A 13,630-nucleotide genomic window follows, 5' to 3' on the forward strand; every position below is an offset into this window, starting at 1 on the left:
TAAGGTGTGAAATGTACATTGTTGACATTATAAGATTAATGTGAAGTAGTGTCAATAAATAGTATAAATAATGATGTTCTTAAATGTCAAGCAATCATTCGATCCGATTAGAATGTAATACTCTGAGTGGTTCATTGTTAATTTTATAGTAATGAACATTTTAAACTAATTTTTATTAAAACTTCATATATTCCTATTTTATATATTTAATGTAGGTAAACTATTTTGTAAGTTATAAAATCCTATTGTCTGTAGCTAAAGCAACTTATTGAGTGGCAGAAAAAAGCATGAATAATGTGAAGGATGTATTTCTGCAACTTCGAGATAAATGAGATCTAGGAGTTAAAGAAATGAGAGAAAACAGGGTACGCAAGCTTAACGCTCTAAGGACTACCTTTGATTTGGGAAGTGGTGTTGAAATTTGGCTTAGAGACATGATAGTAAGTACAGTTTTGGACATGTTGAATGACAATAGAGTTTTTTTCCCGGTCTTTTTTTGTGGTAAAATATGCATAATGAAATTTACTGCCTTAATCTTTTTGAGGTGTATAATTTAGCATTAATTACATTCACACTATTGTGCCATCATCACCACTATCCATCTCCAGAACTTTTTTATCATTCCAAATGATATCTTTACCCATCACATAGTAACTTCCCATTCCCCACTCTCCCTAGCCCCCGACAACCTCTATTCTATTCTTTGTCTCTATGAATTTGCCTATTTTAGGTATTAAGTGCAATCATACATTATCTATCTTTTTGGATCTATGTGATTTATTTCACTTAGCATAATGCTTACAAGGCTTATCTATGTTACAGCATGTATCAGAATTTCATTCCTTTTTAAGATTGAGTAATATTTTATTGTGTGTATATGTCACATTTATTTATCCATTCATTTGTTCATTTGGGTTGTTTCCACCTTTTAGTTATTGTGAATAATACTGTGAATGAATATTGGTATACAATGTATATTTGAGTCCCTGCTTTCAATTCTTTTGAGTATATACCCAGAAGTAGAATTGCTGGATCATATAGTAATTTTATGTTTAACCATTTGAAGAACTGCCAAACTGTTTTTCACAGCAGCTGCACCATCCTACATTCCCACCAGCAATGCACAAGGGTTCCAATTTCTGCACATCTTCACCAACACTTGCAGTTTTCTTTTTAACACTAGCCATCCTAATGGATGTGGAGTGGTAGATCATTATGGTTTTCATTAACACATTGGATTTTAAATGTGTTGATGATAGCTAAATACACAAATGTTAAATCTTTTATTACCAAAACTCTACTGTGTTTTGTTAATTTTGGAATACACTTTTTGCTTGGAAATGTCACCTGAAAGATTTAACTGCAGAAATATGCAAATTTTCAAGGTCTGATATCATAAAAGAAAGAGTAATTTATGAAAAACCCAGGGTCTGATATCGTTCATACAAGAAATATTAATAATTTTACTTTAAGATGTTAAATTGAACTAGAGAACAGAATTTCTTAAATTCATGTGTATTTTTATTGTTAAACACTTGTGACTATTAATGATAACTATAAATTATGAAACATTTATGATATAGAATGTAATCAAACTCTGAAAAAGTCAGAATAGAATACTTACAAAATATAATATAGAGCTCTTTTAGTTTCAGTAGTGAATTTGAATAATGACCCAATTTGGCCATTTTATTATCAATTAAAATGAATTAAAATTTCTATCTGTTGTAATGTAATGTTCAGGAATTAATGACTAAGAAGGTTGGTATTAGATATGCAGGTGACTTTAAGGAACATATATTATGGAAAAGCCTGGCGTAGGTCTTGCCTTATTATTTTCTTCACTGACTCTATCTGTGCCTCTCAGTTTCTTCCTATGTAAGTTCATTTATTCATTTGTTCACTTACTCATTAGTTAATATTAAATTAATACAGTTATTAAAAAATGTTCATTAATGTCAACTGTATACCAACTGTGTCAGCCCTAGGGCTTCAAAAATTGTATAAACTGATTAGCATATTAGAGATAGACAATTTTGCCTATTTCCCCCATCCTTACCATCATAGTTACTGTTTTTGATCTTTGCCAACACAATAGGTAAAAATAGTATTTTAGTATGGTTTTAATTTTATGAGTGTAGTTAAGCATTTTTTCATATGCTTAAAATTCATTTGTTTTTTGTTTTAATGTGAACTTTTGGTTTCTTTTGCACACTTAAAAATTGGATTGCTGTGTTTTTTACTGATTTATAGAAGCTTTTTACATGTTAGGGAAATTAGTGCTTTGTATATGATATAAATTGGGAATATATTTCCCAGTTTGTCATTTAAATTTTAATTATGATTTTTTTTGCCACACAGGCAATTATTATATTTTATTTAGACAAATATATTTATTTTATTCTTTTATGACTTCTGGATTTTTGAGTCATATTAGAAAGGTATTTCTCTTAAGGTTTTAAATTGATTTCCACATGTTTTCTTCTAGAACATTTATGGGTTTATTTCACATTTATATCTTTGATTCATTTAGGTTTTTTCCTGGTATAATGTGTGGACTATGGACCCAGTGTTTTTTCCCCAGATCATTACCCATTTGTCCCACCATCATTTATTTTTTTCTGCTGATTTGAGATGCTAAATGTGCTAAATTTACATACGTATTTGAATTTATTTCTGGACCTTAAGTTTTATTTAATTTGTCCTATGTATTTGCCGCTCTCCTTCGAGATTTTACAATATGAATATGTTTTTTATTAAATACTTTTAAATTTTATTATTTTTCAAGTACAGTTTTCTGCCTTTTCCCCCAACCTCTCCCTACCACCCCAGCCATCCCCACCTCCCTCCCCTGATTCCACCCCCCTTGTTTTTGTCCATGTGTCCTTTATAGTTATTCCTGTAAACACATATGTTTCAGTGTTTGGTAATACTTGTCCCCCTGCCCCATCTTCTCATTGCTTCTCTTTAACAGAATTTTCCTGGCTCTTAAAATAAATATTCCCATTTGAATTTTAGGATTAAAATTAATGTCTTATTAGAAGAAATACTATTGAAATTTTTATGGCATCAAGTTAAATTTATAAAGTAGATTAAGGAAATATTGACATCTTTAAGATGTTGATGATCCTGTCCTAAAACATGAATGTGTCTTTCCGTTGTTCAGGTATCTGTTGTCATTCTGTAAAATTTTCTTTATAAAGGTCTTGCAAATTTACTGTTGCAGATAATTTTTGTTTTATTGAATCACATGGGTTTTTCAGGTAATAACTATAACTCCTCCAAGTAGTAATAGTTTTATTTATACCCTGCTAATTATTTTATCTCTTATTGATTTCTCTTTTCTAATTATATGGGCTGGAAAATACAATATAATGTTAAATAATGTTTGTGAGAATATCTGTCCTTATTTTTTACTGACATAGGGGAGATGACTTCCTCATGAAGTACAATTCTATTGGTAGTTTTAGAAGTGAGTTAGAAAGAGCAAGGAAGTTTACATCTATCTTTCTTTATTTAATGTTAGTATCAAACATGGTAATTGAGTTTCATCAAATGTTTTCTGAGCATTTATGGAGATTGAATAGATGATATTTCTTCTGATATTTTATTTTTGTTTTTTCTCACACATAACCATCTTTGCATTTATTTGTGGTATGTATTCCACATGACAATGATATATTATTTTTTTAATATTCTGCTGGATTTTATTTGCTAATATTTTATTTGGGACAGTCATAAGTGAGATTGGTCTGCTGTATTTTTTTTATATGTAATTATATACAGATAATTACATATATTAGTGTTGGAAATTGCAATGTTTCCTTTTTTCCTTCACACTTCTCTGAAGTAATCTATTCTTTAAAAGTTTGGTATAGCTACCTTTGCTTCCATCTCAGTATGTTGCTTTTTGTGGTAATACTTTTTTGATATTTTCTTTTTCCTCTCTGGAATGAATTTTAGACTAAAAAATTTTTCTTTTGTAGTCAATCTTGGAAAATTATATTATTTAAAAATAGAGTCTTCCGACGAAGACGGAGGCGTAGGTGGAAACACTGTGCCTCCTTGCACAACCAAGTTTAAAGAAAACAAAATTTTAGTAAAAAAAAAAAAACGCACCCAAAACACAGAAAATTGAACTATGTGGAAGTCTGACAACAAACCTTTCAGCCAGACTGGTAAGAGGGGCGGAGCCAGCGACTGGTGGAGCAGGGTTGCGCAGGATGGGTCAGACTGACCCAAGCTTGCGTGGGTGGCAGTTGGCGGATCCCAGGAGTGGGGTTGGGACGGGCAGACCCAGCGAGGGTGCAAGGCAGCTGTCTGACTGCAGTCACACATTTATACGCAGATAAACCAGGCAAAGGAGCGAGCAGTGAGACAAACCCCGCAGGCCCCAGCGGCAGGAAGCAGCAGAGGGGACCGCTATTGCCTCTCTTTGACCCCGCCCCCACATACAGCATCACAATCCAGCAACCTGGGTGGCACCGCTCTGGTGAACACCTAAGGCTCCGCCCCTCATGCATAACAAGCATGAACAGACCAAAACATGGCTTAAGAAGAACAGCTCAAAGCTCCAGCGCCAATACTTCTAAGACCAATAAATACCCAACCTATCAGATGCACAGTTCAAGACACTGGTGATCAGGATGCTCACAGAACTGGTTGATTTTAGTCACAAATTAGAGGAACAAATGAAGGCTAAACTTATTGAAATGAAGAAAAATGCACAGGAAAGCAATAGTGATGGAAAGGAAACTGGGGCTCAAATAAAGGGAGTGGACCAGAAGGAAGAAAAAAATGACCAAACAGAAAAGAATGAAGAAACAAGAATTCAAAAAAATGAGGAGAGGCTTAGGAACCTCCAGAACATCTTTAAATGTTCCAACATCTGAATTATAGGGGTACCAGAAGGGGAAGAGGAACAGCCACAAGTGGAACACTTATTTGAACAAATAATAAAGGAGAACTTCCCCAATCTGGCAAAGGAAATAGACTTCCAGGAAATCTAGGAAGCTCAGAGAGTCCCAAAGAAGTTGGAACCAAGAAGGAACACACCAAGGCACATCATAATTACATTAGCCAAGATTAAAATGAAGGAGAGAATTTTAGAAGCAGCAAGAGATAAGGGGACAGTCACCTACAAAGGCGTTCCCATCAGACTTTCAGCTGATTTCTCAAAAGGCACCTTACAGGCAAGAAGGGGCTGGAAAGAAGTATTCCAAGTCATGACATCCAAAGACCTACATCCAAGATTGCTCTATCCAGCAAAGCTTTCATTTAGAATGGAAAGGAAGAGAAATTGCTTTTCAGATAAGATCAAATTCAAGGAGTTCATCATCACCAAGCCCTTATATGAAATATTAAAGGGACTTTTCTAAGAAAAAGATGAACAGTGAGAGGACACCAAACTCATAGTTATTAACAACCACATTTAAAACAAAAGCAAACTAAGAGGACAGCTAGATCAGGAGTGAACCATAGAAATGAAGATCACATGGAGGGTTAGCAACAGGGGAGTGGGAGTAGGAGAAGACGGGAGAAGGTACAGAGAATAAGTAGCATAGACAGTAGGTGGAAAATAGATGGGGGAGGGCAAGAATAGTATGGGAAATATAGAATGTAAGGACTTGAGACATTGGGGCATAAACTAAAGGGGGGATGTGCAGGGTGGAGGGGAATGAAGGGGGGAAATAGGACAACTGTAATGGCATAATCAAGAAAATATATTAAAAAATATTTTCTGTTTGATCCAGTTTTAAAATTTATTTATGCATCCTGTTTTCTGTGATTATTTTGCCTTTATATTTATGTCGCATATTTACTGTCGTGATAGATAGTAAATGGTAAACCATTAGCTAATGGTTTACCTAATTTATTAGTTGTCTTTGAAAATTATTTATTTTTAAAATTTTCTGACTCATTTCTGCTTTAATCTGTATTTATTTTTTCTGACTTTCTGAGTTGTCTTTTACAATTAAATTTGTTGGGGTCACATTGGTTAATAAGATTATATAGGTTTCCAGTGTACAATTCTATGTATGATACATTGTCTGCATATTGTATTGTATGCCCACCACCCAAAGTCAGATCTTTTTTTCATCACCATATGTTTGACTCCCTTTTGCCTGTAATGTCCCCCATCCCCTTTTCCTCCGGTACCAGCATATTGTTGTGTCTGTGGGTTTTAGTTTTTTCTGTTTTATTCATTTGTTGCTTTTAGTTTTATATCCTGCATATGAATGATCATATGGTTCTTAACTTTTCCTGTAGGACTTATTTTGTCAAGATCTATCCATGTTGTCACAAATGGCAGTATTTCATCTTCTTGTGGTTGAGTAGTATTCCATTATATACATGTACCACATTTTCTTTATCCAGTCACCTATTGAAGGACCTTTAGGTTGGTTTTCCTGTCTTGGGCATTGTGAATGAAGCAGTGAATGTAGGGGTGCATATATCTTTGTAAATAAATGTTTTCAAGTTTTTCAGGTGGACACCCTAAAAACTGGGTGGGTTATAGCTGCTGTTCACACAGTTGAAACTTCAAGGGGAGAAACTGAGGGGTGCTGTCACACCACGGTGCCTCCGACATCACCCGAGTTGTCTTCATTCATTTCTGTCGTTTCCTTTTTTTGTTCATAGAAGTATTCAGTGTTATGAACTTTTCTCTGGGCACTGTAGCATCCCATAGATTCTGATATATTTTGATTATAATGATAAGAAATTTCATTGCAATATCATGGTTTTCTAGAGATTTGCTTAACTGTTGTTTGTAATAGTTTTAAAATCTCATGTTGGAGAGGTATTGCTGGATCGATGGTAAATCTTTGGTTAGCTCTATAGAAAAATGCCAAATTGTTTATCAAAGTAGTTGTACTGTTTGTGCATTTCCCATCAGGGATGTATGAGAGTTCCATTTGCTTCATATCCTTGCTAGCATTGATAAAATCAGGTTTGGACTTTAAGAATATTAGTAAGTGTGTAGTATCTTATCGAAGGTTTTACTTTGCATTTTCCCAATGACTAATAATGTTGAGAATCTTCATTTGCTATTTAATATCTATATACATTCTTTGTTGAAGTTTGTGTAGATTCATTGTTTTTTTTTTCATTTTTTCCTCCTAAATATTTGATATAGTTCATCAGTGAAATTATCTAGGCCTGGAGTTTCATTTTGGGGAAGGTGTTTAGTAACAAAATTAGGTTCTATAGACTACAGGGATTTTTCAGGTTTTTCTGTTTACCGCTTATGTTGATTTTGGCAAGTTACATTTGCCAAGAAATTTGTCCTTTCATCCACACTGTTAAATTTGTTGGTGTGAAGTTAGTTGGGGTATTCTCTTATGATCCTTTTAATGTCTATAGAATCTTTGGTGAGCATGATACCCCCTTTTGTGCCCAATAGTAATGATTTTTTTCTAATAGCTAGGGGCTAGTTATTTTGTTGACTTTTTTTCAAAGAACCAGCTTTTTTTGTTTTTTGGCAGTTTGTGGCAAAGTGCATATAGCATAAAATTTACCACTTTAACAAATTTTAGGTATTCAATTTAGTGGCACTATGTACATTCACATTGTTATGCAGTAATCACCATAATTCATCTCTAGAGCTATTTTATCATCCCAAGCTGGAACTTTACCCATTAAGCAATAACACCCAGCTCCTCTTCCCCCTAAATGCCATATATTTGCTTATTCACCCATTCTTGGGTTTTTGGGCTGTTTCCATATTTCAGTTATGAATTAATGCTGAAATAAACAAAGTATATAAATACCAGTTTGAGTTCCTGATTTTATTTTGGGATTATACTCAAGTGGAATTACTGAATTGTATAATAATTCTATTTTTAATTTTTTAGTAACTACCATATTGTCTTCCATGATGGTTGTACTAGAAAGGAAAACACTCAGTTTTTTCCTGTCTCTGTAAGGGAAACCCAGGTCTTTCCTACTGTGTTTTTTTTCCCCTGTGAGTCTTCTTTACTACTCACATGGAACACTTCTAACATTTCTGGTCACCAAATGTGTGAATGTTTTTTTCTACATTAAACAGTTCTCTTTGGCACCAGCTAAATGTTCAAGAATACAACTCAGTTCTGACACTGTCCATCCATAGATAGCATCAGATTCCATAAATTAAGGAGTCAGTCCCACAAGCCCTAAAGGTGCCAGTCGCAAGCTCAGGTTGTCATCTGTACTCCTGATCAATCTGCTATAGATCATAGGTGCCCATGGACCTGCTCCTAAGGTTCTATTAGTTCACTAGAGCAGGTCACAGAACTCTGTAACTCAGGGAAATACTCATGTTTAACAGTTTATTATAAAGGATATGGTAAAGGATACAGATGAACAATCTAGTGAAAAGACATAGGGCAAGGTTTGGAGTGTCTTGGTGCAAGAGCTTCTGACCTTGTGGAATTGTGGTGTGTCACCCTTCCTGTTTGGGTATGCTCACAAACTTGGAAGCTCCCAGAACTTTTGGAATTTTAAGGATGATTCCTCATGTAGACGTGATCAATTATAAACTCTATTTCCAGCCCTTTCCCCTCTCTGGACAAGCTGGGGTGGGGTGCTGAAAATTTCAAGCTTTAAATCATGGCTTGTTCTTTCTGGTGATCAGTTCCCATCCAGGATCCCACTTAGGATCACCTTATTAGAACAAAAGATGTTCCCAGTGCACTTATCACTCAGGAATTTACAAGTCCACACTTGTAGGAGCTCTGTGTCAGGGACAGGGTCAAAGACAAATATTATAATAAAAGATGCTCCTAGTGTTCTTATTACTAGAAGTTCTGTGCCAGGAACCTGGAGCAGAGGCCAATATATATTCTTTTATTTCACATGTGCCATTTCACTTTCCCACCAGCAAAGCACAAGGGTTCTGATTTCTCCACATCCTTGTCAACACTTGTTATTTTCTTTTTTTCTTAGATAGCCATTTTTAATAGCCACCCTAATGGCTGTGAGTGGTATCTCATTGTGGTTTTCATTTGCATTTCCCTAATGATTTATGATATTGAGCATCTCTCATTGGGCTCTTGATCATTTATTTTGGAGAACTGTGTGTTTATGTCCTTTGCTCATTTTAGAATTGGGTTCATTTTTTGCTTGTGTTTTAGGAGTTTTCAAATATATTTTTGGGTATAAATTTCTTATCAGATACATGATTTGATATCAATTATATTTGAAGAAGCAGCCTTTAATGCAGTTAATTTTTTTTACTGTCTGTTTTCTGTTTTGTTATTATCTGTTCTTTTTTATATTCTTCCTTTGGCTTTACTTTGTTCTACTTTTTCTAACTTCATAAAGTGGAACCTTAGATCACTGAATTTAGATTTTTTCTCTTCTAATATAAGACCTTATAGTTGTAGGTTCCCTTGAATCACTGCTGTAGTTGCATTCCACATATTTTGATACATATTTTATATTTTCAGTTTCATTTACTTTCTAATTTTCCTTGTGATTTTATTTTGACCTATGTGAATTATTTAGAAGTGTGTGCTATTTCTTTCATTCCTAGATATTTGAGGTTTATCTGGGTATCTTATTAATGATTCTGACTTAAATCTATTTGGATATAAGAAGATTATTATACTCTGATGATTTCAGTTTTTTTAAGTTTATTGAGTTTTGTTTTATGGTCCAGCATATGAGTTATCTTTGTGAGTATACCATGTACTGTTTTTATATCATTTTGTTTAGTCTTTTTGAATATGCATTATATAGTTGTTGGATGAAGTGTTCTGTGAATGTCAGATCAAGTTCGTTGATAGTGCTGTTCAGAACCTTTACGTCTTTAGAGATTTTTGGTTTAATTTGTTTATCAATTGGTGCGTAGATTTTTTTAGGTGAGTTTAGAATTGTGTTTAGTCTAAAGCTAATGTTCTCTTTTACCGATCCAAGATCTGTGATCTACTTAATACCCTGTCAAGAATCCTCACAGGTCTGAGCTTTTACCTATTTGGAAGCTAACAAATTAGCAAGTTTAGATGTAAGATCTTATTACAATAACGATTTTTTTCTCTCTGCATATCAGGAAGCATGTATTTTATGTTCACAGATTTTCCTTGTACTCCAAGTTCCATGGTGATGATGCTGGCAGCCTTATTGGATACTGTGAGTGCAGCAGATTTGATTCCTAGCTTAAGGACCCAAGCTTAGGGAACCCGAATCTTTTAAATGGGTTGCAAACAGATTTGTTCAACCTTTTGCCCCAGAGGGAGCCTTTATTATCCTGGACAGCAAATATGTCTGCCCTCTGTCTTGGATGGAGACATAATGTCCATCTTCCGTGCCATACAAATGTCCTTGAAAGTTTATTCTGGAACAGAATTGCTTCTGGTCACATTGGGAGGCCCATGGTGAATTGTCTCCCAATTGCCTGATGAATCATGAGTTTTTCCAGTCTGCATGGTGGAAACAGGCACTATTCTTGGTCTTTTGGGAGCTCCAGGCACTATTTTTTCACCATCTTTTCTGGTGGTCCTTTTCCTGGCCTCAAATAATTCTCTTGCACTTTTTCACTGATCAGTACTTAGATTAGAGTAATTCCTCTAGTGTGACTGTGTGCAGATCTATGGAGTTTTCTCTCTGTGCATTTTTTTTTCATTTATGGTATTCTGTCCTGTGAACTCTTACTGTCTTGACCACTCCAGATTCTCTGCTTAGTCTCCACACCTCTGGATTTCTTCTAGGCTCTGCCCAGATTCCTAATTCCTGTGGCCTGGAAACTCTCCAGGTGATTGGTGGGGGCAAGTCATAGGGCTTACCTATGATTTCTTTCACTGTTCTTTTGTTGCCTTAGTGTCTCAAAAGGTGCTGTCACTATTACTCTGTGTTGGCTGTAGTTGAAGTTCCTGGCTGCTTTTAATATTTTCTCTTTATCATTGATTTCCAGCAGTTTGATTATAATATTCCTTAGAGTAGTTGCTGCCATCTTCTCCACTTCCTCCTGTCTTTGTTGAGCTTCTTGGATCTGTGACTTCGTAGTCTTCAGCAAATTTAGAAATTTTTGGCTATTACTATCTCAAATATTTTTTTCTCTTCCCTTTTTTTGGACACTATTATTGTGTTGTTTTTAAATGCATCCAACTCTTCTTCAGTGTGTAATCTGCTATTAATTCAGTCTAATGTGTTTTTCATTTCTGCTTTGTGTTTTTACTCTAGACACTCAATTTGATCTTTTTAAAATAGTTCCCATGTCTCTTACATGCCCATTTTTTCTTTACAGTTTGAGCATATGAGTATGGTTATAAGTGCCTTAATATCCTTTTTTCCTAATCTTTGTTTAAATGGGCTGCAAGTAAACTCCCAGCTTTTCCTACTTAGTATCATCTGTGTTGACATTGAGTATGTTCACCTGTGTGTTTCCATTGAGTGACATCTTCTTATAATGTGTTGTATTTTCCGGTTTCTTTATATTCCTGATAAATTTTTTTTTTTGTGAGACAGTTCAATTTTAGATTGTTGGATACTGGATATTTTCATATTTCTATGAATAGTGTTGAACTTAGTTCTTTGAAAATTACTTTGAAACTGGTTGATGTTTTTGAGACTTCCTTTAAATTTTTGTAGTTGGGACTAGAGCAAACTGTAGAGGTTTGTTTTTTTTAAACCATTACTGAGGCAATATCTGTGAATTATGAGTTTTTTTTTCATTTTGGTTATTGGGAGCACTAACTGTTTCCAGCCCTGTGTGAGCTCTGGGAATTGTTTTCTTTGATCGTTTCTGGACCTTTTCTGACATTGGGTAGTTTCATCACATGTATATGCTGATTAATACTCAGATGGAGACTTGGCCCTTTGCAGCTTTCAAAACCTCTCTCTCTCTGCAGTTCTCTCCTCTCTGGTATCCTATTCTGCATACTCTACCTGCTTGGCCTTCTCAGACTCCCAGCTCTCTCTCTTCAGGCTCAAAGAAACTGTTGGACTCTGAATGGGTAAAAAATAATTTTTTGAAGTAGCTTCAGATGAAATGTACTCCATCTTGTTTAGAAGCAGATATTGGCTTTTATTTTTATAATTATCGTAGTTGTATTATTACAAAATTTGTTTATGTGTTCATTTGATAGTTTTCTTTTTAAATAATTTAAGCTATATTTTACAAAATCAAAGGTATGTTTATTTTAAAATTAAGTCACTAGAAAAATTTAATATTAAACCTTGTGATTTAAATTTAATTTCTTTTGTAGATTAGAGATTACATTTTATTATAGAAAATGACCAATTCAGACATATTTTTATATATACCATTTTATTATTTGCTTATGAATAGACTTAGTAAATAAGTTTATTTTTAAAATTTTCAAAATTTTATATTATTATAAACTCTTTCAAATGATTTCTACAAAAGAAAGTGAAACATGATTATTTTAGAAAAATCAGAAGACCAGAACAAAAGTAAAATGCAAAAAGAAATTTTCAATATTACTATAAAACTTAGCAACAAATAGATTTTAACTTCTATATTTATCCATTACATCCCAAAGTATGTTTCAGCTATATTTAATTTTAATTATTTTTTCTCAGCAACATTCTTATAATTTCAAAAATACCATAAATAAAACATTTTTAGTTTTTATATGTCATAATGAAGAGAATATTAGATCTTATCCACTATCACATTAAAACACATACAGAACAATTTTTATGAATAACAAAGGTAAATTAAAAATTAAATATAATATGGTTTGAAATGAATTTGAGTGTTCAAAATTCATTGAAAGATGACATGATAATTTTGTGCTACAGGATCTACTAGTAATTGTTTTCCTTTTTACATTTTTTTGCTCTCCGAATATATCAAAAATTAATAAGATTTTGAGTGTCTTCACTGTTCTACCCCCTCTATACCAGAGAGCAGGCAAGGAGCAAGAAGAGAAATTGACTTATACAACAAATTACCTTTATTTACTCATTCATTTATTTGTTTGCTTGTTTATTTATATTGAATTTATTGGTGCATAATTCTGATTATACACCAGGTTTCAGGTGCACAATTCTACAACAAATCATCTGTACCCTCTATTGTTTGTTCACCACCCCACGTCAAGACTCCACCCACCACCATTTATCCCACTTAGACTCTCTTTTACCTCCCTCCACCCCACACCTCAATAGTCACCACACTGTTTTCCATGTCCATGACTTTTGTCTCTTTTTAAAATTTTTGTTCAACACCTTCCACAATGCCCACCCAGTCCTGGCTACCACACTCAGGTGTCAGCCTGCATTGTTTTCTTGTTAGTTCATTTTGTTCATTTGATTCCACATTTGACTGAAATCAGATGGCATTTGTCTTTCCCTGACTGGCTTATTTCCTTAGTATAATGCTCTCAAGATCCATCCATGCTGTCACAAAGGGCAAGATTTCCTTGTTTGTATGGCTGAGTAGTATTCCATTGTGTAAATGTACCACAGCTTTTTTATCCACTCATCTACTGATGGGCTCTTGGGCTGCATCTAAATCTTGGCTATTGTAAATAATACTGCAATGAACACTGGGGTGCATATATCTTCTTGAACTACTGTTTCAGGTTTCTTCAAAGAAATACCTAGAGGTGGCATCTCTGGGTCATAAAGCAGTTCCATTTTAATTTTTTGAGGTAACTCCATACTGCTTTCCACTAAGGCT

General features: G+C 34.1%; 1 protein-coding gene across 6 annotated transcripts in view; it reads left to right on the top strand.

Moving 5' to 3' along the window:
• Positions 1-13,630, top strand: part of METTL4 (methyltransferase 4, N6-adenosine) — a 255,099-nt gene that overhangs the window by 3,868 nt on the left and 237,601 nt on the right. The window lies entirely within an intron of this gene.

This window comes from Artibeus jamaicensis, unplaced genomic scaffold, assembly GCF_021234435.1.
Source record: "Artibeus jamaicensis isolate MK-2021 breed Jamaican fruit bat unplaced genomic scaffold, CSHL_Jam_final contig_354, whole genome shotgun sequence".
Classification (NCBI taxonomy): domain Eukaryota; kingdom Metazoa; phylum Chordata; class Mammalia; order Chiroptera; family Phyllostomidae; genus Artibeus; species Artibeus jamaicensis.